This window comes from Cupressus sempervirens, chromosome 5, assembly GCF_028749045.1.
Source record: "Cupressus sempervirens isolate cs-2001-9-10 chromosome 5, ASM2874904v1, whole genome shotgun sequence".
NCBI lineage: Eukaryota > Viridiplantae > Streptophyta > Pinopsida > Cupressales > Cupressaceae > Cupressus > Cupressus sempervirens.
The window spans coordinates 415,241,452-415,249,197 of NC_143122.1; positions in this window are offsets into that span (position 1 = coordinate 415,241,452).

Consider the following 7,746-nt stretch of genomic DNA (forward strand, 5'->3'; position numbering starts at 1 on the left):
TCTCAATGGAAATATTGTCAGTCTTAGTGGCAAGTCGAAAGCTAGTGGTTTTTTCGTGGAGAAAGATGGGAAGGAAAATGATGAAGATAGGATGGAAGAGGACACCATAATGGACATAAGCCAAAGCCACTTGGATCAGAGCTATGAGAAGAACTAGGAGCTCATGGAGGAGGAGATTCAAAGAGCTTGTGAAGCAGCAAAGACCATCCAAGACCTCGAAAGGAAGGTAACAGAGTAAGTGAAGAATTTTTAAATTATGTCTTTGGTTTCCGTCGTCTCTGTAGGTTTCTTTCTTTTGTTCTGGCCTTTCTATTGGTTGTCATTCTATTGTTGGGCATTTTTTGTTAACTTGTAGCCCTTTGTTATGTAAGAACTTTTGAGTTTCAGGATTCTTGTAAAACCTATTTTTCTAAATAAAAAAATCTTGTGAGTTTAAGTTTATTTTAAAGCAAACTTAAAAACTAATTATCATATCATTTTAAAATACATTTATTTAATTTTTTTCGTCACAATAATTTAAAATTATTTTATTATAATTTTAAAATTATTTTTATTATAAATTATAATTAAATTAATAAATAACAAAAAAAACATTTTTAAGAATATAATTATTTGATAAACTTTTACTAAAAATATTTATAAATTTTGTTACAAAAAAAAATAAAATTTAGTTTTTAATGTTTTATATTTTATATTTTAAATATATTTATTAGTTTTGCATTGTCCCTTACTTTTGTCAATTGTAGAATGCTAACTTTTTTCACACTATGTTTAACTAGCTATTTTTTCCAATCTTGTTTTAATTCTTTTTTTGCATTTTAAAATTTGTAAAACTAATATTGTTCTTCAAACTTACTAACTCTTTTGTTGGTTTGGATCAAGTAGTCAAAAATTTATTTTTTAAAATTTAATATTTGAATTTATATTAGAAAAGGTAGAAACGAATACTTCATTGATTTAACTCAATTTTATAATTGTTATTTAAATATTTCTTAAAATAACATAATCCTTACTCTCTTTTTTAAATTTTCTTCCAACTATCTCTATTTAGTATCCCTATAATAACATGTCATTCTCTCTCTTTGAAATCTCTTCATATCCTTCATATCTATCATTTCTATCTATAAAACTCTATTATCATTATCTCTCTTTTCAATTTTTCTTCATATATATAAATCTCCATTTTCCTTCTTTTCTAACTATAATGATGAATATATCTCTTTTAACTCTCTCTTTATATATTTTACTCTCTAATTTCCTTCTTTCCTAACTATTGGTAGGAACTTTGATGCAATGTGTCTCTTGTATAGAAACCAATCCAATGCAGTTAATTAATTTATTGGCGGCGATAAGAAGGAATTAAGTCAAGAGAAGCATCGACTAAGTAAATGAAATGCTGGAAGAAGGGACAAACACATTACTATATGCCTTGTGTGAATGATTATGAATACAACTAATGCAGTTTATTCGAACAGATTCAAGTTGAATGGGCTTAGCAACAATTGTTCTTGCTAATGAGATTGACCTATCTTGAGAGCATGGAGAAGGAAGGAAGTGATATCTTCTCTATTCATGGTGTTCATAAAGTTTTCAAATCAAATTGGCTCTATAAAACAAATATGCCTAAATGATAAAAATGATGCATTTTTAAGGGCAATTGAGATTTTTTCTAGGTATACAAGTAACAAAGAAAATCAAAATATCTAAAGTTTAAAATTTTAACAACAAGAGCAATCCTTTATAGATTAAACATTAGTCAATTGATTTTGCTATCAACAAATGTTTAAACAATAGTACAATTTTTAAGAATATTATGTTGAAAAAGAGAGGGTTGAAATGAAATAAAACACATTCTATAAATAAATCATAGTTGGATGAATTTTTTATAAAAGTATGAAGGAAATATACCTTATTTCGAGAAAAATAAAATAAAATCTACAAGAAAAAGTCATGAAAAATTAGCTAGATTATAGTGAAAAGAGCATTATGTTTTTTTCATAACTTAATTAGAAAGTGAGGGAGTACTAAAAGATGAAACTATCAAATATACTCCAGGGAATATCCCTTAATGTATGAACTCATTAGGGTTGAATTAATTTTCTCTTTTATAGTAACTATTAGAATTAAGAAAGAATAATTTTTTCTAAGAGAAAATAGATTTCTATAGATAATTTCTAACACAATTATAAGTTAAGATAGTCAAACCTCAATAGTATATCACTACAAAGATCAATTTGGGGTCCTTGCAAATGAGCTCAAGAAAAGCCCTAGGACCTAAGGGCCCACCAATGAGTCATTTTGAAATGCTTCTAATAATGCAATTTTTTCTTATTTTTTTATGATATGAGACACAATTTGTTATTGTATCTTTTGTAGGCTAAATACTATTGCAATAGCTTTAACTTAACTACTAATTAATCCTTTTAATTTCAACGAATTACATCTATGTATTTTTATTTTGAATTTTGATCTTTGATTTTTCTAATGTATATAAGTGTGTTTTCTAATTTCTAAAAAAAATTAAACTATTTTAATCAGTTTAATTAGCTCACATATATGGGGTCTTATAGGAGCGGATTTTCAGGAATCACTACCCCTACTATTAGGTGATATTTTAGCATGTGTCCCTTCATAAATCAAATTTATATAAGAAGTTTTATGGATTTGATTGTGTCTATTTTTTTTACCATCAATGTTTTGGATATAATAGTTGATAGTTGCTCTATATAATATGTGTGTGTGTGTGTGTGTGCACGTGCACGTGCGCGTGTGCACGCGTGCGCTTTCTCTTGTGCAAGTATATTTGTTTTCTTCTTCTCGTTATGTATGTGTATTGTGGTTCTCTTAGGTTCATTTTTTCTTTCATTCTAATTTCTTTCTTAATCACCTTTATTTTTATTATTAAACTCTTTTGTGCCCTTTATCTTTCTTGTCTCATTTATTTCATTAGATGTTGCACTTCTCTCTTTTTTTGTGCTTTACATAAATTTTCCTGCTCTCCCTTTCTTTTCTTATATCTCTTGAGTAAGGCTCAATCTGCATATCTCTACTATCCTGCTCTTTCTCATCTTGATGATGGATCATTTAGAATGATCCAAAACATTGATGGTAAAAAAACACACACAATCGAATTCATAAAACTTTTTATATACAAATGGATTGTGGAAATCTGATGATGTTAAAATCAAATTTAATTCAATCATCTTAATTAAATTTTTGGAACTCATAGACTATTGTTTAAAGAGGCAATTTAAAAAGATGCTAATAATAAAAACTAAAATATGCGATAGATAAAACTTATTGAATAGTTTATCAATTTAAATAAAATACTAATACACTAAGATACAACTAAGTTATAATAGTAGCATTACATTTATATCATAATATTTTATTAATCTAAACATGTACATGTATTATGCAAAGTTTCATTGAAAAACGTTTAATAATAATCAAATATTAAATAGATTAAATTAAAAATTGTTAAATTTTTAATTTTTCTATTCTATCTAGTTAAACTATTATAACTTACGACAAATACAAGTCACTATTATTGTGTTGTAAATCAATTGTATCCATTGTGAAGTATGAGAGTTGTTGAGAAAAAAAACTATTTATATTTATTTTCAATTGGATATTTCTTTGCTGGTACATGAGACCCCTTCCTATCACACCTCTTTGACTCCTTCTCTTGTCCATTTAAAATCTAACCAGGTTTGGTTGACTACACTAATGTATTAGGAATAAGTAATAAATTTGGAATAACCTATAATTGTATATTCCTATCATAACTCAATTGTGTATATTTTGATTCAAGTTCAGTGACCCAATTTTCATGTACCAATGTTTACAGGAACCCCTATCTCATAGTAATGAATAGAAAACTTAGTGAAAGTTTAAAGGTGAAGTATTGGGACATCTAAGAAAGTCACTAATATAAATTCTACTCCAATACAAGCATGGTTAATCATATAAATTTCTTCAAGATTGAGTCCACCTTGCTTGCAATCCCATTTGTAAATAAATTTCAACATTTTATATTAAGAATATGAAAGTTTAAAATGCAAGCAAGAATTATTCTCAAATATCTATAAAAAAAGGTGCAAATTCAATAAATATAAACGCTAATAACTATATACCTTTAACTCACAAAAAAAAGAATATTACACTAAACATTGTTTTATTATTAATAATTATTGAGAGTTCAAAAAATGAATTTACGATAAAAACGAGAGGCTAAGCCTCACACAAAAAGAGTATGAGTAAATGATTACATTATGAGTAACAAAATAAAATAGCCAAAAAAGATACTAGAACAGTTAATGCAAGAAAGTCGAAGTTGTCCATCATTGAGAGCCCTCCAACCAAACAAGGCTCATCCTATTCTAGATCTGATCAAACATGATATTGTTTTAACTATAAATTAATAGATTATTGAATTAATTGTTACGATTTCAAAACAATATAATATAGAAAAAGGTCGAAATGAGGTTGGTCAATTTTTTAACTGCAATGATATTCTTATCAAATTATAAACAAATCAAAGATTATCGAAAAGCAAGAGGACTTTATATAATTAGTTTATTAAATAGAACGCAATCCAATACAAATATTTTAAGCTTATAGTTTAGCTCTACTCGGGGCGGTGGTAAACAGGTTAGTATTGAAAAAACACAAAAAATTAAACAAGAAAAATTCTAGCAACATTATAAAACGACAAGAAAACAAGAGAGGGCTCGTGTTATTTTTCTCTACTTTTGACAAGGCGGGCGAGCATGAAAATGATACAATATCCCATGTAACACGCCAACCAAACGTTGTTTTTTACTTATTCCATGTGCGATCGGTTAAAACAATACAATTTCCATCTTGGACATAAAAAAAAGGTTGTTTTATGTGTGCCGTTTTACATTCTTGACTATGCTGAAACACGGACAAATAATTTCGTCCCCACATATTTGACGGACTCCTCGAAACCCATTTGGCTTTACATATCTAACTTTGGCTTATCTTAGCGAGGAAGACAATGACAAATTTCAACTCTACGTGTTCACAAACCGACACATTGAAACTCCTCGAAACTGATCTGGCATTTCATATCTTACTTTGGCTTATCTTAGCGAGGAAGACAATGGCAAATTTCAACTGTATGTGGTCATAAACCGACACGCAATGGTATCCCTCTTGCCAAAATCCCTCATTTTCTGAGGCTACTCTTTCAGACTCCACCAAATTATCAGTCTAGGAAGTTCAAACCCTTTTTGTATTATGCCCACAATATCATTTTCTTCTCGTTTGTTATCTCTCCAAGTTATTTACTATATATACTTTGTCGCTCTTCCATTACATTTCACAGCACAACAGAACATTTCATTTTACTTGTTTTCATTGAAATCAATGGAGAAGCACGCTGCATTAAAACGTGAGAGGATGGAAGGGAGCGATGAAAGCGGGAAGTTCTGTGAAGAACCAGAGTCCAGTCCAACAAAGAGGATTCGGAGGGAGACAATTGTGGATGTTGTCAGCGAAATCTTGAGAAAGATGGACAGTGAAGAACTGGATTTGGAGGTTGAAGAGATAGAGGAAGAGATGGTGTTGGATATGATGAGGATGTTACAAGAAGAAATATATCCAAGCTCTTCCTCTACTAATAGTGATGATACAGGAACAAGCAGTAGTTTTAATGACGAGTTTGATTATTTGTTGGGTGTGAGTGATGATGAAGTGGGTATTCCATGTAGCCTTTCTTCGAGTGATTATGATTACGATTGCATTGAAATAGGAGAGGCTGAACAGCAATTATTATTGCAGGTTTGGCTGGAGGACAGTGAGTGCGAGGAGCAAGAAGGAAATGACTCAAATTCAATCTTTACACATGTTTTGCTGAGATGAAAAAAATATTAACAGAGTTTCAAATTTGTACAGGAAAAGAAACTTGTATTTGTTTATGAGCTCAAGGAAATATTTTACAAAGATACTTTAAGAGTCATTGACATGCCAACTAATGCCAACAAATAATGCAGCCTGCCCCTTTCCCTTTCTCCCTCCCTCATGAAAATCAAATTCTACATTAAGAGAAAAAGTATACAGCGCATTGAAACTACTTGATGGCTGGCATTTTAGACGGTTTGATAGTTTTGTTTTTGTCATTAGTTTAAATTTTCAGTTTCCCGCAAACTAATTACAGGTGAGTCTTTATATAATAGTACAATTTACTATAATAAAATTTCTATGATAAATTTATGTTTTACTTAATAACATTAACTAAAACATGTGTCAACAAGTGATACTAAAACATATGTAATCAAATTTGGTTATCAAATAGTAATCAACAACCTCCTCATCATGATCATGGCAGAGGAAATGTTAACAAATCTTAAATATAAAAGGTGTGGAAGTTTCATTGACAAAAATAGGGCTCCATTAAGATCTCCAACAAGGGAAATGGCAATCTTATGTAAGCCAGAATTTTTAAAGAGGCCTTGCGACTATTTTCCACTTCAACCTTAGGATATGAAAAAACAATAATAACACTTATAGCCAATTCATCTAGATTTTGAGTAGTAGCCACACAAAAAAATGTCATTAACTGAAACAAGGCCACAATAAGAAACAACATGTAGAACAAATTTTAGAGCATGCTAGTCTACTAACAAAGTAACAAAGACTTAAATAGACTTGACTTGCTAGAAAAGAAAAACAATGAAGAACTCCAAAGGATGATCATGCATCATTTCCATGAAAAAATCAGAGAACTTAAAAATGGAACCCGACCTCTACATGCCAAAAACAACTTCCACATTATCAAGACTACCCTTTCCATCACCCATCTTCCTCTTACTTTCTCCTACAAAATCTTTAACATCTCTCCATTTTCGAAGTCATAGCACCACAATATCGATAACCCCGTCTACATTTGTATCACCATGTTGCATAACCTCTTATGCCAGACTAGGAAATTGCCCTCTCATATCACACCTCTTTCACCATTGCTCCCATTCACTACTAATTCACTACTAATCTACTAAGATAAGTATGTCATGCTTAAAGAGGTTGATGAGCTATGAGATAGCCATACTAGCCCAAGATCTGGTAGAGAATCCTTGGGAAATGGCAAGGGATTTTCTAGATAGGCAAAGGTTGGACCAAATCAAACTTTCACCATGAAGGATTTTGTTATCATGAAAAGATAGGTTAGGGAAAAAACCTCTAACATGTTCCCAAGCCTTCTAGATGGATTTAGAAATAGAAGATCCTTGAATAAGAATTGAGAATTTTCACCTAATAAGGTCACATAGTGGAAGATTCTTCCAAGGCTTTGCATTTCTAGGGAAGCCACACTCAATGTTGTTTCTAACCAAGACTTTCCAAGGTTTAGAACCTTCTAAAGGTTGAAAGATCCATTTGGCAGCAAGGGCAATCCCTTGAATTCTAAGGTCCTTTAACCCAAGCACCCCAAGGATCTTGCGAGTCTGGCACCAATCTCATTTAATAGCATGGAACTTTCTTTTGCCTTACCATTAGACCAAAGAAAATTCCTGATGGCCTTCTAGATCTCAAGGATCTGATAATTTCTAAACATTCAAGTAGAAGAGTAATACACATTATAGAAATAGAGGACTTTTTTGCAAACTTGAATCCTACCAGCCAAGCAAAGAGTTCTATTATGCCATTTAGACAAATTTTTGCTAATTTTTTCTTTAATCCAAAACCACATATCCTTTAGAGATGGTTCAATAGAAAAATGGA